The sequence below is a fragment of the Peromyscus maniculatus genome, chromosome 1, assembly GCF_049852395.1.
Source record: "Peromyscus maniculatus bairdii isolate BWxNUB_F1_BW_parent chromosome 1, HU_Pman_BW_mat_3.1, whole genome shotgun sequence".
NCBI lineage: Eukaryota > Metazoa > Chordata > Mammalia > Rodentia > Cricetidae > Peromyscus > Peromyscus maniculatus.
In genome coordinates, this window is record NC_134852.1 from 56,309,360 (window position 1) to 56,332,431 (window position 23,072).

Here is a 23,072-nt window from a genome sequence, read left to right on the forward strand (position 1 = left end):
TATCCTAATTAACAACTGAATAACTGGCAGAGTGGAGGTTTTTTTTATGGGAAAACAGAACAAGATAAAAAAACAGCAAAATAATCTTATTTGCTTTAATACTATTAAAATTTGCTTTGAACATGTATGTAAATTTTCATAAACACCTCTTAAATATTTAAGTGTGCTCTAATTTTAATGAGATACATTTCCATGTAGAATGAATATTTTTCATTAAGATTATATTTCTAGCTTTTGATGTGCTTTAACGTCAAACCCTACATGGTTATGGGCAATGAGGAATTTCTAGTCATCATCTGCTCTTTTCAAGGTTCATAGTTTGAACTCAATAGTCTAATTCACTAGACACAATAACAAACCATGGAAAAGGGCTATTAAGTCAATTGTCCCAGTTTTCTGAGGTAACTAGGTGAGTAAAATACATTTTTTTCATTTATTGTAATGGATTGGGGCTAGAACTCATTTAGAAGACCAGGTGTAAGTCAGAAAAATAATTTAATGTCAAATGTATAGATGCATACAGTTGTGATTTATAAGTTTATATAGAAACAAAAATGTGTATATGTAAACACAAAAGTATAACTTTTATGCTGGTTCAAGGTGAATACTTATTGGGAGAGTTCAACCATTCAGTGCAGTAAGAATTGACTAAATGATATAGTCATTATTTTTTGACATCAGGCTCACTGGCCCAAAGCTCCAGGGGATTCTCCTGTCTTGACTCCTATCATGCACTGCCTTTCTATGGGTTCTAGGTATTTGAACTCAGGTCCTCATGAGGCATGGCAAGCATTTTATCCAATCAGCCATCTCCTCAGACACAGTCTTCCATATTTACAAATCCTACTTTCTTTTCAATCAGAAACTTCCAGACACAATAATAAGTTGAATGACAAGAGAAAAGGTGGTAGAAACCTACCCACAGATGAACCAGTCTCTGCAGTTTTCAGAAATGAACATTAAAATATGTATGGTAAAATGTGAAGAAAATAACTTTTAGAACTTAGAATTTCCTAGAGAATAGAAGTCAATTCTTAATAAGTAAACTCATACTTAAAAAATATAAAAAATATACTGAGTATGTTAAGTGAAAAAAGAAACCAAAATGAATCTTTAAACAGAATATTTATAAAGAATAAGACAGTGCACTGTAAAATAAGTCAGATGATCACAAACAGTTAACAAATGAAGAGGTGAAATATGCAAGAAACTATTAAAGGACTACAGTCTGATGGCAGAGGTCTTCTCTGGGCATTGGGTTGTCCTAACAGAAAGCAAAGAGGGGCAGGGAGCTAGTTGAGGAGGTACATAGATTTTTCAAAAATAGAGAAAATAAATCAAGTCAGGAATTCACAAAGTTATAATAAGTACAAGCCAAAGGAACTCAAGAAACCATCATCCATCTGTTATAATAAAAACTCTAAAACTAAAACTAGAGACGGAATTAACAAAACAATTGCTCATAAAGACACATTAACATCAAAGAAGTCCTGAGGTCCTAAGGAACTGCTCTGGAGAAATGATGGAAATGAGATGGCATGGAAAATAGACTTTAGAAAATAACTTAAAATTACCAAAAACCACCTTAAATTTTTAAAATGTTACTGATACCTTAGTTTAAATTATATAGAATGGCTATTTTATTGACAGAATAGCTCTGGATGGTCACATGGTAACATCATAAACTCTCATGTTATTAAAAACCCAACCATCAAGCCATTTCATTATCATCTCTACCCCTTTAATGTCTATCATTTGAGCTGGAAATGGCTACAGAGGGTGTGTTCCCAACCCACTTCCAAGTCTTTTTGTTTCTGCTTAGTTACCCACTAGTGAACCAGCTCACCTCACATGGACTTAGTTGGAATGGTAACCACTGGAGCCTATAATCATTTATATTCATAATTATTTTATGAAGAGTACAAGATTATGTGTTTTATCCCACGCACATAAAACCTTACACTTTGCTATGATTCACCCCATCCAACCCTAAAGGTTCCCTCATGACATCTAAGTAGTGCCAATATTTACTTTCACTTTCAAAATCTGTTAATTTTGTTCTACATTTATTTTCATAAGAAGTATTAGTGAAGATCAAAAGCACAAAATAATCCCAGCAAATTGAAATACTCATAGATAAAAATTCCTCAATATGAAAACATGTCAGAGTATTTAACATCCAGGAAATATTTAAAATTTCAAAGATATAACATTAGATTCCTCAAGAAAGTCCCCAAATTCAAAATTAATTGCACCAACAGAAAGACAGCTAGTACTAACATGTGATACGAGAAGGTTGCTCAGTAGGAACACCCTCATGGCCAGAAGGAGTCTAAGAGGCTTTAGTCAGAACTCACACTCCGGGGGAAGATACCACTTATCCTACAAGCTTTTAGATAACTATGGGGGTAGCAAACATGTACTTGATCACTAATGTTGTTTACTCATAGATGAAACTATAACCTAATACAATAAATAAATGTACACCAGTGGTTCAGAGGGAAAGGCACAGGTCCTGATTTTTTCAGTAGATGTTTGAGTTCCTATGCACATACATGATATAGGATTCGCTTATATCCTGAACCAACATTCTCTCTCTCTCTCTCTCTCTCTCTCTCTCTCTCTCTCTCTCTCTCTCTCTCTCTCCCTCCCTCCCTCCCTCCCTCCCTCCCTCCCTCCCTCCCTCCCTCCCTCTCTCTCTCTCTCTCTCTCTCTCTCTCTCTCTCTCTCTCTCTCTTTCTCTCTCCTTTTCCTCACCTCCCTCCTTTCACACCAATAAGCAATAGTGAATTGTTATTGATAAAGGGTAAAAATAATTGTATCCCATATTTCTGATCAGAGAATATTACTTGAAGGCTAAGATTTTGCACAACTTCATGTTAGTAAGTAAAGGTGACAGTTACCCACTTGGTTTCATTTACTGTTTAGCAGCTGTTATGTGTCATGCAAAGTCTTTTCACTTATCTCATTAAAAATAATGACATGAAATAGCAAATTATAGTTGTTCATGTGTTTAGTGTCTATACTGCTGGTATCGCTTAATAACAGGTGTATGAAAAACATATACTGTAGTTGGAATAATAACAAAACATCAATCTCCTTTAACACAAACTGCCAGCTATATGAAAATGAAGTAAAATTTATGTTGATTTTGACCATCTTTTGTGCATGTAAGAAATCTTCAGTAATCCACATATATTTCTACGTAATCATTTACATATTCTTTTCTTCAGTACAATAAATAACACCAAAATGTAATGTGTTTTTCCAGCCAACAAAACCATTTGTTTTGCAAGTCATTTGCTATTTGTTTTGATTTAATAAATTTTATTCCAATGCTCCCTCATGCTTTTAAACAAGTAAGTCCCCAGGTAGGTGTTTATTTCAAATACTTAGTAATATATGTATGTTTGCTAGCTAGTTTCTTTTCTCCACTGAAAACACGAGTATTCTTCTCTTATTGATGAATCTATTTCTTTCATTCAGAACAACACACCACCTAAGATGTAAAGGATGTGCAGATGCATAAGGCCAAGGACTCACTTTTCCAAGCCTACCCTTGGCTTCATGTGTCTCCTCAGGTACTGGTGAGCACAGCAGCAGTGGGAGCTCCTCCCGGCCCTTCTACAGACAGAATTCTGAATGGCTTCTATGACACCTGTCCTGTTGATAAATGCCTTCAACATTTCCTTCTTTGGATGGCCACCTGGACCTACCAAAACAATGGGACATTATTGCTCTTGTGTTTTATGTTATTTGACAAAAGTGAAGATATCTAAAATTTCCTAGCAGGGTCACAAACCTGATGATTCGGATTAATCAGGAAGGATATTGTCCTGAGAAGTTGTACTGACATGAAAGTCTTTCAACAGAGATTGAACCCTTCCTTAGAGAAGCAGAGAACTGAGCTCCTGATGGACACATTGAAATAGTGAGTTTCCCTGTTGTGAGTGCCAGTGGATGCTCTCCTCTGAACTTCTTCCCTCTACCATGCTATGTTGATCTAATTTTTTTAAAAGTGTTTCTGTGACTCAATACAATTCAAAACTTATTTAAAATGAAATAATTCCTAGTGATATTTCTAGCAACTTGAACTACCACATAATATTCAGATGATTGAGAACACATGTCTCTAGAATGAAAATTTCAATCTCTTGTACTTAAACACAAAATAATTTTCCAGAAGGGCAAATGAAGAAAAGATAGTTCACAGGAAAAAATCACATTTTCCAGAGCCTCAAAAAGTTGTGATTACTAATCAATTTTTAATTGATTAACAATTCAATTCAATTCTTTGCAAATTTTCTGTGGGAAACATTTTATTTTTTCATTGCTTTGGAAAATCTGGTGCATATAGATTCAGAGCCATTCTTACAGAACTATGCTGTTATTTCATGCCATTTCTTTAAAGTAATGGCTCTGTAAATATTTTTCTAGGGAATTTATTCTGTTATTCCCAGAAGGAATGGTTAATGGCAGGCCTAGGACACCATCTAATCCAAGCCAAGCTGGATGAGCCAATGTACTTACTGAGAATATGGCAGGACCTTGGTGACCTGGATAGCAGCATTAGGGAAAGGCCACTCCAGTATGGTTGCAACTCATAGAATATGCATTACTACTATCAGGTCCCAAAGAAATTCAAGACAAATGGCTAACTGTGGTGCCCAATCAATCTACCAAGATGCACACCAGCAGCCAGGCTCTCTGAGCATCACAAGTACCTGTTACAGAGTCCTGGCTCCTCTCAGCATTTCCCACCCCTGTCCTCTGTCCCTACTCTAAACCTCTCCAGCCCTGAACTTCGCTTCCCTTCCTCCAGCTTCTGGTTCCTACAAAAAACCTCCCATTTCAGCCACACATTCTCTTTGTTCTCTTGGTTCTTCTCTCTCTCTTGGCCCCTGTTCTTGGCTCCTGGTCCCCTCTCTTTGCTCCCTTGCTCTTCTCTTCCTCTCTCACTCTCCAAGTCTCCCTCTCCTCTCATGACCATGTTCAGTCTATTACTTTCCCTCCCTGCTCTAGACTCTTCCAGATGCCTCTGGCTGTACTCTCCCTCATATCTACAATAAAAACCTTCTCAACCACACCTTGGAGCAGTCACATCATCATTTCACTCAACTGCACTCTCCTGTTCAGCATGCAGACAACTCCACTCAAGAGTCTTCCTTCCTATAGTGGTAACATTTGTAAAACCACAGGCAGGCTCCTCACAAGTCTTTTGCATTTTGTGAGTCTCACAAAAGCCCCCCTGAGTCTCAGAGAGAGAAAAACAATTACACAGCAATGACATTCTCTCATGATGTAAAGGACAAATGTCCCACTCTCATAGCCTAAGGTCATCCCAGGACACTCTGTCTTTGTTATGACAATGAGATTTTCAAAATCAGCTGTGTAGGTTCTTAGAAATCAGAGAGACACCTCACATTTGAGGTCAGGAACAGGGAAGTGGGTCATAGCTCAACATTCTGAGGTAGGAAGCTCCAGCCTCACTACAAATTTACCCAGATTTTTCATTTGGTTTACACATCTTAGTCTTCCTAGGTATGGTGTCATTTAAGTCGTAGACTTTGGAGCTTAGAAGTTGATAAAAATAGAGATGAAGGAGCATGGAATATTAAACAGGCACATAGTATAATCCTATTTGAGTTTTAGTAAAATGCCTAGGTGACCTTGTGAGATACTGATCAGAAGTAGATACATGACTATCAGATAAAGCAGTTCACACAGAATAATCCCATCCAGACATGAACTAGGAAAAGGCGATGGGAAGTGGAGATCACTGATGAAAAAAATGGGACAAATATCAGAATACACAAGCTAAATCTAAGAAATAATGGGCTAAATACCCATGAAAGCAGTGCTTAAGACAGTGTATGACTTCATGGATCAGCACACTGCTTAGGGGAGGAATCAGTTAAAGATGGAGCACAGGACGCATAGCTAGTAATATGTAACACATGTGTGCATATCTGTAATGTATACTTGTGCAATGTGTATAATATGCACATGTAGGATTGTGAACAAGAATCATATTAGGATAGGTAGCTTGTGTCAACTTCAGCAATAGTTATTGATATTCATATCTAGCTCTGATAATAGATACTATGCAAAGAACACGATTCGTTGTTCTAGTTTCATTTCTCTTGCGATGAAACACTGGACAAGACCAACTTTAGAGGTGAAAGGGGTTCCAGGTTCTCATCTGTCACTTCAGGTAAGGCCCAGCAGAAACTCAGGAGTCAGTGTCAGCACACACACAATCAAGGGCACTGGAAACACAAGCACCCATGCTGCCTGCTTGTTGTTCTTGGTTGTTTTCTTCACTCTTAGTTCAGGGCCCGTTGTAGAGAATGATGAAATACAGAGTCAGTTAGATCAACTAATAATCAAGATAATCCCCATTGAGGGGTCCACAGGCTAATCTGCTCTAGACAATTTCTCAGTACCTTTTCACAAGTTAACTTTTAAAATTATCACACTCAGCTTTACTGCTGCTGTTGTTTGAGACAGGGCTTTACCATGTAGACGAGCCTGTCTTCAAGTGTTGGATTATGTGTATGAGCCATCCCAAGTGGCTCAATTATTATGATTGTCATTGTTATTGTTGTTGTTATTATTATTAAATTACTTGAGTGCTGATATAAAATATGATTAAATGAGTTCTACCAACCTTTCAAGTTTTTACTTCAACCACCCTGTCCACAGCTACTCTGAAAGTCAGAGGGGGTTTTGATCATCTCTTACAACTTCCCTTTCCAGCACCCTCAGAATCTTAGTGTAGTCATGGTGGGAAAAGTCACTGCAGATTTTACTTTCACTAGGAACTCATGCTTGCTGCTGACGGTGCCCTTACTGCCAACTAAACTCAGTTTGGCTGTGTGGATGCATACATTCCCAGGCACCATTGCCACACAAGTTCCTTGGGTGAGTGTTCAGGTCAGTTCTTTGGATATGAATTGAACAATTCAGTATATCACTTTTCTGTATTCACACAAAGTGCTTATTGAGTCGGACCATGCTAGTGAACTGCAATGATGCCCACATTTCACATACTGGAAGACTGTCAACACACAACCCTGAAGGCAAAATCTTACATGAGAAAATTTCAGTTAAGCACTGGTGTTTTTAATTGCCCTACAACAGGATTCCTACTGGTTTACCAGACTTCCTACTATGACGGTACAACCAGAGCTCCAAGTCCTGTCAGAAAAGTTTAAAATGTTACCTTTTCCCAGGTGAACTTAACAGTGGGAGATCTGAGTTGTTACCATAGCAACAGAAGTGACAGACGCTAAAGGAACTGACAGCCTCCACTGAAGACTGTAGAGGACTAGCTCTCCTAACAAGTGATGAGAAACAGTCCCCAAGCACAAATTCACTCTCCTTACCTTTGGATTCAGGGCTCTGACATCAGCAACTATTCAGATCTGCTGTGAAAAACACAAATTCATGCCCTAGCAGAACCAGTCCATGCTGACTTTCTCTGTGGAAGATGTTATTTCTTCTTGGGCTGTCCCTCTCCCTACCAGGAAATGAAGCAGGGGTTTTAGTCCCTCACACCTTACATGGCAGGGGCCATGTACATGTTTCTCGCCTAACATACAAACTCCCAGTCCAATTGTGGTGTTGCATACCTATCATCCAGGCACCCAGGATGTGGAGTCAAGAGGATCAAAGCTCTATCTAGTTCACCCTTGGCTATGAAAGGACCAAGCAGATGCCATAACAGGCTGCTCAGTCTTCTCTCAGAGATTAGGCCTCAGTTTCCTGAGGCTTAAGCAAGCAGTTTCTGGGAAGGCCATGAACAAAAGACATAGTCCTTGCAGTAGTTCCCTTTCTGCATGTACCCTGACTGTTCAAGGTTCAACCAGTGGTTTACTGTCTGGGACCCCTCACCAACTTAGAGCTGCATGCATGGGTCAATGTGAACATGCTAGGCCAGCCTGCCCCTATGTTAGCTCAAGAACAAAGCCCAGGACTTGTCCTGGACTGCCCCCAAAATGATAATTGTAACCCCCAACCAGTAAATTCAAAGGTTACATACCCTCACCAATTAAAAGAGAACAGAGACCTTCAAAAATAAAAATAAACCAATCTGAGTTGCAACCGTGCCAAACCCCCAACCCCTGCAACTGCCCTGAAGGGCTGGTGGTTTTTACCTTTAAAAAGACAGCCTCACAAACAAAGAGCAACTCCTCTCTGCCTCACTGTATTGGGTGTAGGAAAGAGTTCCCTGCCTAGGCTTGTATCTACAGAATAAACCTTGCTGTTGCATTCTGGGCATCCTCGGTCTTCAGTGCTCTCTTTGGAGTCATAGTCTGGGCATAACAGCCACACAGCTAGCTTGAGAATAATTTGGGCTAATTATTGTCTCAAAACTCAATCAAGCAGTTAATCAATGAATTAATAAAAATAATAAAAATAAAAACCCTTACCCTGAATCAATGCCTGTCTCACCCACTGCTCTCAGAGGTCAGAAGCTCTCGCATTCACAAGCAGTTTGAATTAAAAGGGGACAAAATTTGGATCTAATGTTTCGCAGGAATTTGGCATAAGGAATTCAGATGTGTGTGGTAAGTATTTTTGGATCCCTGAAAGTGGTTTCCTCCACTGGTGAAATAAGCCAGCCAGATCACGCCGAATTAAAAGTCTAGGGCTTTCTGAGAAGGGCATTACAAGAATATCTCTGCTGTTGTGGAGAGAGGAAATAGAAATGAATGAAGGAAAAGTAATGAGATACAGAACCTACTGGGCCCCATCCCTGCACAAGTGCACACTGATGTTCCTCTGTCTTTGTAAAATTACAAAAGCACTCTTCTCCCACATTCCTATCTGCAATCTGTTGACCAAACTGTGTGTACACCCACCCCTTAAGTGTGTGGGCACAGCATCATTATTTATTCATTAATCTCACTTTTATGATGATTCTATCTTATACATTGATCTATAAAATCACACTTGAGGATTTTAAATTTTCTGATGTAGGATATTTCAATATATAATTTTTCTTGGATTAGTTTTGGTGAATATTTGTCCTATATCGATAGCTAATTCATCCAGGTTCCTAAAAAGAGAATCCTTCCTTCACTGCACGAAAACATCCCATATTAACAGAATGGTGCATCCCTTGAGAGTGACATTATTCCTGGTATTTTGAATTTCTCACTCATTGTGTCAAGGGCATGGATATGCTATGCTTACAGTGATCTTCACAACTGATTGTCAGGGACTAACACACCGTTTAGCTTTGGTATGTTATCTACATGTTGCCCTTTGATATTATGTATAAATGTCTCAGTCTTAATAACTATGAAATCTGATCTCTATCTGAGATTCTAAGTTACATAAATTTCACCTGAGGGCTATTGGCCTGATTTTAAAATTCAGTTATCCATTCTGTAAGTGATTCACCCCTCCATTCATCGACCTGTTCTTCTTTGTTTGTTTGTTTGTTTGTTTGTTTGTTTGTTTTCAAGACAGGGTTTCTTTGTGTAGTTTTGGTGCTTGCCCTGGATCTCACTTTGTAGACCAGGCTGGCCTCGAACTCACAGAGATCCACCTGGCTCTGCTTCCTGTGTGCTGGGATTAAAGGTCTACACCACCACCGCCCAACTCTGTTCTATATTCTTTTTCTCATTTTTCTCTTTTCAGTGTAGCCACTCTATTTTCTACACATTTCTCAAGTGCACAAAAACAAATGAACCAATTTGTAAATATGCTTTGCATAGCTATTGTTTTGCTCATATCAAATAAATTTATTCTGAAGAGATCTTGTTGTAAACCACCTTGCTAATTTTTTATTGTTTTGTTTTTGAAGCAGCTTCACCATCCATAACTTTAATTTCTCGCATTCTTCCCCTTTTCCCTGCTTCCAGAGTAGACCTGGTGCTGAGGGGCATTCACACTTCACATTGCTTCTTACCTATGTGCACTTTACAATGGGCCAGAGTCTCTGTGACTTCAGTCAGGTGTGTTGGGTTCTTTTGTTTTACTTTGATAGGGGGGTTTTGTTCTTGAATTTGCTTGAAAGAGGGTTATTTTCCTTAAGTTCAGCTCTGCTGAGAGTGTATCATAAGAAAGTTTAGTTTACTCACTAGCTCTGCAAAAACCTGCTGAAATGATCATGTTTCCTTAAAGCAACAGTCTAAATTGCATGAGTTAATGTGAGGACAAACTGTGTTTCTGTCTTTGAAAGAAAATTTTTCTAATGATGTTGATTTATTCTTTATATCAGTGTTTCACTTTTCAAATTTTTATAAAGGACTTTATAGTTATATGCGTATTTGAGAATATTTATTTTTAAATCTCACTTCTCCAAGTATTGGGGTCAAGTGTCTTATACCATGAGATTTTGGAAATTTTCCACAATAAATATTTTGTGAAATATTTATATTAATTTTTATTAAAATGTTTTAGAATCCATTACATCATCTGGTTTTCTTTGAGAGTAGATTTTATGCAATTACCTTCAAATAACATAAAAAGATTCAGATTTTTTACTTTATCTGATGACTTCTTTGTAAAATTCTACATATAGAAAACTGCATTTAAATGAACAGAATGATTTTTATAATGTCCATTTATTATCTTATTTCATTTTATTTAATGATTCTGTATTATTTCTGGCTTCTGTCACTGTTGAAATATACATATCCACTGGTAGTTCCTTGTTTGTGTGGGGTTTTTTCTTTTCTGTGTACTCTCAAGGTTTTTATTTTCTTTCTGCTTTTGCACTTGTACTATTACATGAAAATGTTCTGTCTGTAGGCCAGATGCATTTGCTTATCTTTCTGAATATCTGCACTAAGGCCCTCTATTATTGTTAGAAAACTGGAAGATTCAGATTTATATTTAGCCTTTCTCCTTTATTTGTCTTTTTCCTATGAAACCTCAATTGCATGTGCATTAACATGCTGGAATAACTCAACTATCTCTTGGAATATTGTATTCTGAACTTCAATATAAACTTGCCACACATGCCATATTATATTACCCACTTTCATTTTAAAATTAGTAGTCTTTTGCTTCTTGTATCTTTTTTAATTTTTCAGAAAATTAGTAGGCATCTAAATTTTGACTGATTTAACACAGAATCTTTACAAACCTGGATATTTTTTCCTTCTCCCTAGCCCCATAATAACAGGCATCTCTTATTCAAAGTCTTCAAAATCAGTTGTTCAGTTTCCCAAAGTATTTGTAAAGACTCTTGGTTCATGACTGAGGCTGAATGGTTGACCTGTGTTTCTACATTTCCCTTTGCCTTGAGAGAATGATAATTAATTCTTCTGTTTATCAATTGCAGCTAATTTCTCAGTGTTGTGAACAAGTCAGTTTTAAACTGATATAGAACCTGAGGCTATAGAAATGCACATGTCTCCCCCTTCCTATGTTGTTAGACACATTGCTGGGTTTTCTTCCTCTCCTCAGAGGACTGTTTGGAGAAGCCCGTTCCTCTCCATACAGAATCAGTGCTAGTCAGGTGATGGGCAGGCACTGTTGTTCACCTTCAATGCACCTCAAACAAGTAATTCTACTGTGTTGACTCAGCTTAGCTTTGCGGCTTTTAGAGTACTTCAATTGCTTTGAGAAAAGACTTTAGAACTGATCCTACTTTACTAGTTGTTCATGCATACTTTCTCCTGCTATGTAAAACTTCAAGTTTCTGCTTATGGTTTGTAGTAAACTGCAGATTTAAAAAAAAAAAATAGATCTGGCTTCTTCCTGCCTTTATAGACACATGATAATTCTGATTCTTTTTTCTGTCAAGAACCAGGTTAGGAGTGTTTTCTATTAATGTAGCTTCACATTAATAGATATTGATATACATATATTATACATAATGATGACAGTGGTATATTTCCACTACTTTCACTTTTTGTGTGGATTATTTTAGGCTCTAATAGAAAACCTTGACCATTTATTGCTAATCCTATTTAAAATATCAGGAGTGCAACTCCAAGTTTTATTTTATCTCCAGAGAGTAATGAAAGAACATGTTTTATTCTCTGATGTAGCTTAAGATTTCTACTTAGTCTCTCAAGAACCACTTCTTTTTCCTTAGTTGGAAGAATAGTTAAGTAGGAAAAGTGTTTCCACGCCTGAGCATTTTGAGTGGCTTCAAGTCTGCCTGGAAACAACAGCCAAATAAATCTTTGTATCCTCTTATGTCCTCAAACATAATTTCTACTTCTTTCAAGCATGAACAGCTCTTCTTAGTGTGTGGATTGTTATGTTGATTCCAAGTCTATTATCATGCACCTATAAATAACCTTGGTTCAATTTAATTCTGTGGATACATAATTACTGCAACTTAATGGCCTGCTAATTCTAAAAGACTAAAACACATTTCATTTTAATGACCATGTATTTCTGGTATCAAAATTTATATAACAATTAGCAAAGGATGGGCAGTTATTGATAATAATATTTAACCTGTTAATGTGAGACTAAAAAAACATACATAACAAACATTGCTTAAGAGAGAATAATAAATATCTCTGATTAAAACCTTCCTGAGTGAACTGTGTGCAATAGCCCATGTCTGTATTTCCAGCCACTACCCAGGCTACAGACAGAGTATCACAACTACAAGGCCAGCCTGGGTAGCATAACTAGACTGCCTGTCTAAAGCATTAACATACAAGAAAACCAAGAATATAGCTCAGTGGTTCAGTGCCTGTACCATATACATAAGAACTTGGAGATGATCCCCATCCACAAACAATTGGTTGTATAACTGATTCCCACTCAACAGAACAAGTAAGCACTGGAGAGACACACACTCAGAGTATTGAAAGAATAAATCTAAGACAGAGGATGAGACACCGGGGTTGCCAAATTACCTCAATCTGAGAGAGGACTGGGGAGGGTGGAATCATGGGTGCTAGAAGACAGTGCCAAGAAAGACTGGGAGACAGTGATCTGGAAATGAGATCATTCCAGCTGTGTGTATAAAGGACTCACAATAGAAGGAATGAAAAGCATTACCACTTTGAGAAAGCAAGGGGCAAGAGCATACTCAGTTAAACCTGAGCTTGAGTCATGTCAGCAGAGAGAAATCGGATCTCGGAGTGTGATTGAAGCTATCAGGTCTAGAGTAGCCACAAATCTGACGTCAATCAAATCAAGAAACAAAAATAGAAAGGTTAAAACACATGGTTGGGAGATCCTATTTTTTTTCTAAGCATATAAATCATATGTCAGATTCTTTTCTTGGAAGTATTTTCTTTTCTTTTTTTTTTAATTTTACAATACTATTCAGTTCTACATAATAGCCACAGATTCCCTTGTTCTCTCCCTTCCTGCCCCCCTCCCCTTCTCCCCAGCCTACCCCCCATTCCCACCTTCTCCAGATCAAGGTCTCCCCCAAGGACTGGGATTGACCTGATAGACTCAGTCCAGGCAGGTCCAGTTCCCTCCTCCCAGATTGAGCCAAGCGTCCCTGCATAAGTCCCAGGTTTCAAACAGCTAACTCATGCAACAAGCCCAGGACCTGGTACCACTGCCTAGATGCTTCCCAAACAGATCAAGCCAATCGACTGTCTCACCTATTCAGAGGGCCTGATCCAGTTGGGGGCCCCTCAGCCTTTAGTTCATAGTTCATGTGTTTCCATTCATTTGGTTATTTGTCCCTGTGCTTTATCCAACCTTGGTTTCAATAATTCTTGCTCATATAAACCCTCCTCTTTCTCACTAATTAGACTCCCAGCGCTCCACCAGGGGCCTAGCCGTGGATGTCTGCATCCAGATTCCTCAGTCCTTGGATGGGGTTCCTGGCACAACTATTAGGGTGTTTGGCCATCCCATCACCAGAGTAGGTCAGTTCCGGCTGTCTCTCGACCATTGCCAGCAGTCTTTTATGGGGGTATCTTTGTGGATTTCTGTGGGCCTCTTTAGCTCTCTGTTTCTTCCTTTTCTCAAACGACCAACAGTCCAAATGAGAAATGGGCTTTAGAACTAAACAGAGAATTCTCAACAGAGGAAAGTCAAATGGCTGAAAGACATTTAAGGAATTGCTCAACATCCCTAATCATCAGGGAAATGCAAATCAAAACAACTCTGAGATACCACCTTACACCTGTCAGAATGGCTAAGATCAAAAACATTGAAGACACTTTATGCTGGAGAGGATGTGGAACTAGGGGAACTCTCCTCCACTGCTGGTGGGAATGCAAGCTTGTACAACCACTTTGGAAATCAATATGGCACTTTCTTAGAAAATTGGGAATCAATCTCCCCCAAGATCCAGCTATACCGCTCTTGGGCATATACCCAAGAAATGCTCAATCATACCACAAGAGCACTTGCTCAGATATGTTCATATCAGCATTGTTTGTAATAGCCAAAACCTGGAAACAACCTAGATGCCCTTCAACTGAAGAATGGATAAATAAAATGTGGCACATATACACAATGGAATACTACTCAGCAGAGAAAAACAATGACATCATGAGGTTTGCAGACAAATGGATGGATCTAGAAAAAATCATCCTGAGTGAGGTAACCCAGACTCAGAAAGACAAATATGGTATGTGCTCACTCATAGGAAGATGATAGATGTGGAACAAGGATGACTGGACTGCTACTCACATCACCAGTGAGGCTACCTGGAAAACAGGACCCCAAGAAAGACATGGAGAAATGGATGAGATCTAAATAAACAGCCTGGACATGAGTGGGAGCAATGAAGGGTGAGGGTCGAGGGAAAGAGAGCGGGAGATCTTAACTGGATCAAGAAAAGAGAGGGAGAACAAGGAATAGGAGACCATGGTAAAGGAAGTATTTTCTATATTAGTCCTCTTGTCCTTTGTTTGCTTGTTTTGATAGTGTCTTGCTTTGTAGCCCATGACAGCCTAAACTCACAATTCTCCTGCCTCAGCCTTATCAGTGCTAGAATTACTAGCATCTGCCATGATTCCCATGGGATCACATTTATACTAAAACAACAAAAAGTGTGATAGAAGGCACTTGGAGGTCATTTGGGAAACTCTAGGTTGCACTGTGGTTGGAAAGTAGGCCTAACAGTTGATTCCTTCCTGTGTCCCACCAGTCCCAAAGACTTGATACCTTGACTCTGGGTTTCTTTTGAGTGACCCCAGAGGTCTAGTAAAAGTAAATAAAGAAGAATAGGTCTTGAAAGCTGCCAGTAAAGACCACAAGAGAGGTCATGGTCTTTATGAGTGTCTTTTAATGAAATAATGTGCAATGTTATGTCTGTCATGAAACATTTTATTGATTTAATTACAGTTAATACATACTGAGCAGTAACTGTCAATCTGCAAAGTAATCAAAGAGCATTTCTTACATTGCACTAGAAATGTAAGAAATGCTAAACATTGAAATAAGTTGAACAGTGTGATTCCAAAAGTATAGTCAAATTATGTCTTGTAAAAAACTACACAGGAATGAAATATGCCATAGCCATCTCCAGTCATTATTATTGAATTATTGTATTTATCTTCACTAGAGTGTATGGGCTTTGCCTGGTGTTTCTAAGCAACTGTGATTTGTAATTCACACCTTCCTCACTACAGCCTCAGAAATCATAAAATGGTCTCCTACTGCTGACCAACAGAAGGCTTTACTGATTATAACATTCTAATGCATAATATAGCTATAATAAAGATACTTTCTCAATAGATCATGTTTGCTGATTTCACAACTTGTTTCTCTCTGGCCCTTTACTGGATACTTTCCAAAGACTCACCCACCCAGTCCATCCATCAGCTGACTAGCTCTTTTTGTTTGTTTGCTTGTTTGTTTGAGACAGGGTTTCTCTGTTTAGTTTTGGTGCCTGTCCTAGATCTCGCTCTGTAGAACAGGCTGGCCTTGAACTCACAGAGATCCACCTGGCTCTGCCTCCCAAGTGCTGGGATTAAAAGCATGTACCACCACCACCCAGCAGAACATGTATTTTCTATAGTCTACCTATAACATCATTTTCAGGGAACCATGTAGTTGCCTTGGCCTAGCTACCTTTAGAGGCATCCATCATAGGTTTTTCAGGTTAGAGTCCGTGGCTCTTGGGGCACAATGTGACTTCCAGATCCTGTGGGACTAATGCATTCCCTCAGGCAGTGAAGCATTCACTTGGTGTTTCTCTGTATGTTGCCTTAGTGGTCAAGGAAGCACTAAGGCTTCACAGGACAATTGGTCTTAGACAGTGATCTTCTGTACCCTGTATGACTTGCAAACTTCACTGTATCCTGGCAACCACAATTGTATTGATCCTGGCAATTGCCATTATATTCTGTTTCTGATAAAGGTATAAAAATTCTGGCTTCTCTCAAAAAATTGTCACAGCCTTACCTTTACTGTGGTCTCTCCAACCTGGCCTGATTTCATTCCTTGAGGCTCTATCCAGGTGATCTTGGCTCAGTAAGTAAGTGCAGGCTCTTACACTCATTATGTTTTATTTAAAATATATTTAATCGAAGTAAAAATATATTTATATTTATATAAAATAAAATGCAGAGATGGCTCAATCATCAGGATTATTTACTACTCTTGCAGAGGACTTAGTTTTGCTTTCTAGCATTCCTTTTGAGTGCTAGAAAAATACATTAATCTCAAGGGGTCTGATATTTCTAAAGTAGGTTATCTAAAGTTGGCTGGTCTCCACCATGCTTGGGAGTGGTTGTCTAAAGTAAGTTAGTCTCTAGCATGCTTGGGAGGGGTTGTCTAAAGTAAACTTGTCTCTAACATGCTTGGAATGGCTTGTCTTGATTAGCTTAACAAAGGTGGGAAGACCCACCTGTAATGTGAGCAGCACCATTCATGGGATGGTGTCCTTGGGCAGCACCATTCATGGATCCTTGGAAAATAAAACATGGACAATTCATCTCTTTCTACTTCCTGATTGTGGAGGAACATGACCAACTTCCACCTCCTGTCACCATGACTCCTCTGCTGGAACCTTCCTTTGGGAGCCAAAATAATCTCTACTTTCGTTAATTTACTTTTAGGTGAATATTTTCTCACAGTGATGAGGAAGGCAACTATTACATATCTATTTTCTAAGTGTAATTCACTGACAGTAAAATGATCTTATCAAGAGTTATCATCATCATTTCCCTTCAAAACTCTGTATATCATAAAGGATAACAGTGGAAGATTACATTTCAGTTCCTCTATCCCCTATCCACCAGGCCTGAGTGAGTAATGTTCTATTTTCTATGTAAATAAATGAGGCTCTTTTCACTTCACCCTCTATGCATTCTGTTTTTATGACTGACTGATTTTAAGACCCAGAGAAGGTTTCATTCATATTATCCTGTGCCAGAACTGCTTCCCTTGTAACGATTGGGTACTGTCTCTTCGCATCCAGCAACCAAATCTGTTCATGAGAGTGTCTGCTAAAAACCTCCTGAATTAGCCTTTGGTTCATAGTTCATGTGTTTCCATTCGCTTGGCTATTTGTCCCTGTGCTTTATCCAACCTTGGTTTCAACAATTCTCGCTCATATAAACCCTTCTCTTTCTTGCTAATTGGACTCCCAGAGCTCCACCCAGGGCTTAGCCGTGGATGTCTGCATCCAGATTCCTCAGTCTTTGGATGGGGTTTCTGGCATGACTATTAGGGTGTTTGGCCATCCCATCACCAGAGTAGGTCAGTTAAGGCTGTCTGTCGACCATTGCCAGCCGTCTATTGTGGGGGTATCTTTGTGGATTTCTGTGGGCCTCTCTAGCACTTTCTTTCTTCCTTTTCTCATGTGGTTTTCATTTACCATGGTCTCCTATTTCTTGTTCTCCCTCTCTGTTCTTGATCCAGCTGGGATCTCCCGCTCCCACAGGTTCTCTTTCCCTTGACCCTCGCCCTTCATTACTCCCATTCATGTCCAGGCTGTAGATATAGATCTCAGCCATTTCTCCATCATTGGGCAGTCCTCATATCTTTCTTGGGGTCCTGTTTTTCAGGTAGCCTCCCTGGTGATGTGAGTAGCAGTCCAGTCATCCTTGTTCCACCTCTAGTATCCTCCTATGAGTGAGTACATACCATATTTGTCTTTCTGATTCTGGGTTACCTCACTCAGGATGATTTTTTCTAGATCCATCCATTTGCCTGCAAACCTCATGATGTCATTGTTTTTCTCTGCTGAGTAGTATTCCATTGTGTATATGTGCCACATTTTATTTATCCATTCTTCAGTTGAAGGGCATCTAGGTTGTTTCCAGGTTTTGGCTATTACAAACAATGCTGATATGAACATAACTGAGCAAGTGCTCTTGTGGTATGATTGAGCATTTCTTGGGTATATGCCCAAGAGCGGTATAGCTGGATCTTGGGGGAGATTGATTCCCAATTTTCTAAGAAAGTGCCATATTGATTTCCAAAGTGGTTATACAAGCTTGCATTCCCACCAGCAGTGGAAGAGAGTTCCCCTAGTTCCACATCCTCTCCAGCATAAAGTGTCTTCAGTGTTTTTGATCTTAGCCATTCTGACAGGCATAAGGTGGTATCTCAGAGTTGTTTTGATTTGCATTTCCCTGATGATTAGGGATGTTGAGCAATCCCTAATAGATCTCTGAAGTATTCGAAGGCCACCTGGCCAAACATCCTAATTGTCATGCTAGAAACCCCATCCAATGACTGAGGGAACCGGATGCAGAGATCCAAGGTCAGGCCTCAGGTGGAGCTCCAGGAGTCCAATTGGTGAGAAAGAGGAGGGTTTGTATGATCGAGAATTGTTGAGACCAAAGTTGGAAAAAGCACAGGGACAAATATACAAACAAAAGGAAACACATGAACTATGAACCAATAGCTGAGGAGCCCCCAACTGGATCAGGCCCTCCGGATAAATAAGACAGTTGATTAGCTTGATGTGCTTGGGAGGCATCCAGACAGTGGGACCATGTCCTGTCCTCAGTGCATGAATGGCAGTTTGGAACCTGGGGATTATACAGGGACACTTGGCTCAGCCTGGGAGGAGGGGACTGGACCTGCCTGGACTGAATCTACCAGGTTGAACTCAACCCTCGGGGGAGTCTTTGCCCTGGAGGGGATGGGAATGGGGAGTGGGGTGGGGGGAAGACAGGGGGTGGGAGGGGGGAGGACAAGGGAATCCGTGGCTGATATGTAAAATTAAATTTAATAAATAAATTTTAAAAATGAAAAAAAAAAACTCCTGAATTACTTTCACTTTGTTTTGGTCAGTTGTTTGGCATGGTAATTCACACTCTAATTGGCCAAAAAACATCTGCAGAATTCATTAAACACTAGCACTACTGCCTCTTGGGCATCTTCAATCCATCTACACCATTTCTAGAACTCAGAATGTTCTTCATTCATTTGTAGAAGCTTTCCTTTCTCACAGCCTCCTTCAATGCATCCTTTGATCTTTGCTCTGTAGTAGCCTCAATTTCTCCTCTTCTGTCTTTGTTTGAGCTGTTAAGGAAATGGAAAGCTGTGGGGCTAAACACAGCTTTTGTCTTACTTAGAAAAAACCCTTCCAAATCTTGTCCTTCTAGTAGGCATCTATTTATCCATCTAATAGTTCCCTTTTCTGTGTTCCATAGATTATAAGAAAATTTATACTTTAACCTCATCTGTACCCAAACAAACAAGACTTACTTTTAAATGCATCCTAACTACATAGCATTAACTATAGATATACAGGTTTTTAATAGTTTTCCTCATAGAACTTGATTTTATACAATGTTATGATATGAAATTATATTCTCCAAAAAACATATGCTAAACCACTTTATTGTGGAACCCTTTCCTTCAGGCATGCCATGCTTATTGGAATCTTGAAATCACAACAGTTGAGCTAACCCATACGACACCACCAAAGACCAGACCTATTAGCAAGGAATATACCATGAACTTCCAGCCTCTCCCTTTCTCCACCCCATTTTCATGTATCCTACTATATGAAAGTGGTCATGAGAGAGACACTAGAATATGGAGAAGGTTGACGGTTGACTGGGGACTCATTCCAATGATGCAGCTGCCAAGTACTCGAGTGGGATTTCTGGTGAAGCACCCATTTTTCAACCATTTTTTCCTATAAAGAGCACCTCAACCAGAAAGATTCTAGGAACTAGAGAAGTTGGGGAGACCAACCCAGAGTCATCTGAGCAGAATTCATAGGGTTTGACAGAGATTGATGTGACAATCACCAATCACAGACCCTATATGGGTCTGAGCTTGGTCCTTTGCATAGACATTATTGTTTTATAGCTTGGTGTTCTTGTGGTGCCCCTAACAGTGAAAGGGGAGAGCTTATCTCTGGTGTTTTTGTATGCTCTTGGGACCCTTTTCCTCCTGCTGGGTCACCTCAATCAGCCTTGATATGAGTGTTTGTGCCTAGCCTTATTGTAATTTGTTATGCCATGTTCAGTTGCTATCCCTAAGAATCCTGTTTTTCTTTCTTTTTTTTTGAGAAAAACAAGAGAAGTGGATCTGGGCAGAGGGAGGTAAAGGAGCTTGGAGAAGTGGAGAAAAGGGAAACCGAGGTCAGGATGTGACATATGTAAAAAATAAAAATAAAAAATAGAATATTGCCCCATCCATGCTCTGCAAGAAACCCCTCAACCATTCTCTGTAAATAATGCCTCTGTAAAGCACCCCCACAGACTCACTGCTTCATCAGGTTGAACTTGCCTAGAATTGTTTCTTAAATGTATGCTCGATGCCTTATTTTGGAAGAAAACATTTTTGTTCGCATCTCCCTGATAAATACAAATACAATCCTCTTTCACAGTACTCAAATACTAGAAAGTGGAGCTTTTTTCAAGATAATCTGGTCATGAGGCTAGAGCCCTCATGAGAAGGTCATACCCCAATAAGAAAACATCGTAATCCCTCCCGTGCCTGTTTCTGAGAAGGCATAAGAAACCTGCATAGCTCGCCGGGCACTACGTCTGTGGGTAACTTGAACTTAGACTTCAAAAACCTCCAGAACCTGGAGAAATAAGTGTTTGCTCTCAAGTCACCCAGGCTATGGGTTTTTCTCACCACACCCTGAGCATGCAAGGCAGTAGAGGTGAACAGTGCTGAGGGCAGTGGGCAGAACAAAAACAGCATCAAAGTCAGGGATACAAATCAGACCTTCTGCATGTGTAACACTCATCAACTAGACCCTGTGTGTACTTTTACCCGTTCTGGGTTTAAGTTCCTTTCATGTTCTGCATTGATTGTCTGTAGGGTTTCCATACTACTGAGTTCATTTTTTTCTAATTTTCTTTCTTCTCAGCTTGTAATTATCATCATCTGTCCTTGGTTTCAGCATTTCCAAATTGGAGAAATATTACATAATGCATGTTCTCTCAGATATATTTTTCATATTTATAAGCTTAATTTTTTGTTTTGTTCCTAAATGCTTACTAATCCCTGGTTTGGTAATTTGATGATGCTTAATTGACAATTTCAGTTTTATATTTATATTCTTATTTTGTGGCACATTTATATATAGCTTCTACTTATGACAAGTTATATATGAATTTATCATTTTCTGTTAGTATATGGAAACTTTCCCATTAAAACATACATTGAGATTATTATATTGAATACATATATGCATCTCTCCTTTATTCTTTATCTTTTTCTTATTTTTTTTTAAAACTTCCAATGTCTGTCTGGTGAGTTAAGAGAAAATTCAAAGTCTTGCCCTTTACAACAAACTGTATACCAAAGTGCTTGTTGTCTTTCTTTAATTGCCTGTTGGGTTAAAGGGGTGAGCTGGGCTAATTGAGGTTGTAGTTTCCTCTGCTCAGCACACAATGAATCAGACTTATTGGAAAGCAATCAATTAAAAAAAAACCCACAGGCTTCATGGAGGGTTTTATGTTTGACTGACCAAAACTGCTTTTATTTTCTTGTGAGGTTTGAGGCTAAGATCAGTATGAGAGCCCATGTTCACTGATCAGTTCCTCCCCCTGGAATACTTTGTTTCCAGTTGGGAAGTCATTCTGTTAGATCCACAGCACAACTGCAGAGCTATTGTGGAATAACCATATTGAGTCTTGTTTTTTCAGAATATTTTATACTTGTGTGGTATTTATTTGAGACAGGAAGTTGTGGTAAGGATGGACTAGAATCAGACATGCACTGTCTAGAGTAATCTAAACAAACATTAGTGTTGCTTGAGAAAGTGTTTATAGGAGCAAACTCTGTATGTCAGTGACTCTAAACTTCTGTTCAAAACCAATCCTCACTCTCATCAAAAAGGCACTCATTTCATACTTATTCAACCATGTTTACATGGTTACAGTAGGACAGAAATAGAACATTAAACTAGAGATTGTACAGTCTCAAAACCAGTAGCAGGGCATAGTGATGTGCAACTTTAACCCTAGCAGTCTGAAGGCAGAGTCAAGAGGATCTCAGTAGCTAGAGGCCAGCTTGATCTACACAGTCATCTCCAGGAAAGCCAGAAATGCAGAGACATTGTCTCTAGTCCCACCACTCCCTTGAAAGTACTCATTTTGATATGCTTTAAGGGGAAGGCTTTATTCTCCCTTGCTTGATTGTTGCTCATCTATTAGAAACTACAGCTCTTCAGTGGTCAGAACACCTTTAAAGTACAATGTATTAGCTTTAAATTGTAAAATTCTAATAGATATCTGGTATGTCTGAAAGGTAAAACTCACAAACATCAACTGTCTATGTACAAACTTTCATAGACAACATAGATCCCTGAGAAGGGAATGAGAAGATTTAAAATAAATTCTTTTATTGTTCTTATTTATCTTTATAGGTTTTATCCCTGTTGGGGAATATTATTTTAAGGTGTGCTATTTTTGTTTATGTTGCATTTGTTTAACTCTGTGAAGCTGTGTTACTTTGACTAGATAAAATATCTGATGATCTGATAAAGAACTGAACAGCCAATGTCAAGGCAGGAGATAGTATAGGTGGGGCTAGCAGGCAGAGAGACTATATAGAAGGAGAAATCTGGGAAGGAGAGAAAAGAAGTAGCCAGAGAAGGAGGAGGACTCCAGCAGCCAGCTGGATGATGACACAGCAAGCCACAGAGTAAGAGTAAGATTTACAGAAGTAAGAGAATGGGAAAAGTCCAGAGGCAAAAAGTAGATAGGCTAAGTTAAGGGAAGCTGGCAAGAAACAAGCTA

The 23,072-nt window shown here is 39.0% G+C and overlaps 1 long non-coding RNA gene across 3 annotated transcripts in view; it reads right to left on the bottom strand.

The window, feature by feature from the left end:
* The window catches only part of LOC143266971 (uncharacterized), a 151,204-nt gene that overhangs the window by 123,351 nt on the left and 4,781 nt on the right, over positions 1–23,072 (bottom strand). For all 3 annotated transcript variants that reach the window (XR_013041818.1, XR_013041820.1, XR_013041819.1), the window contains exon 2: positions 3,544–3,712. This is a non-coding gene — a long non-coding RNA (uncharacterized LOC143266971). The remainder of the gene's footprint in view (positions 1–3,543; positions 3,713–23,072) is intronic.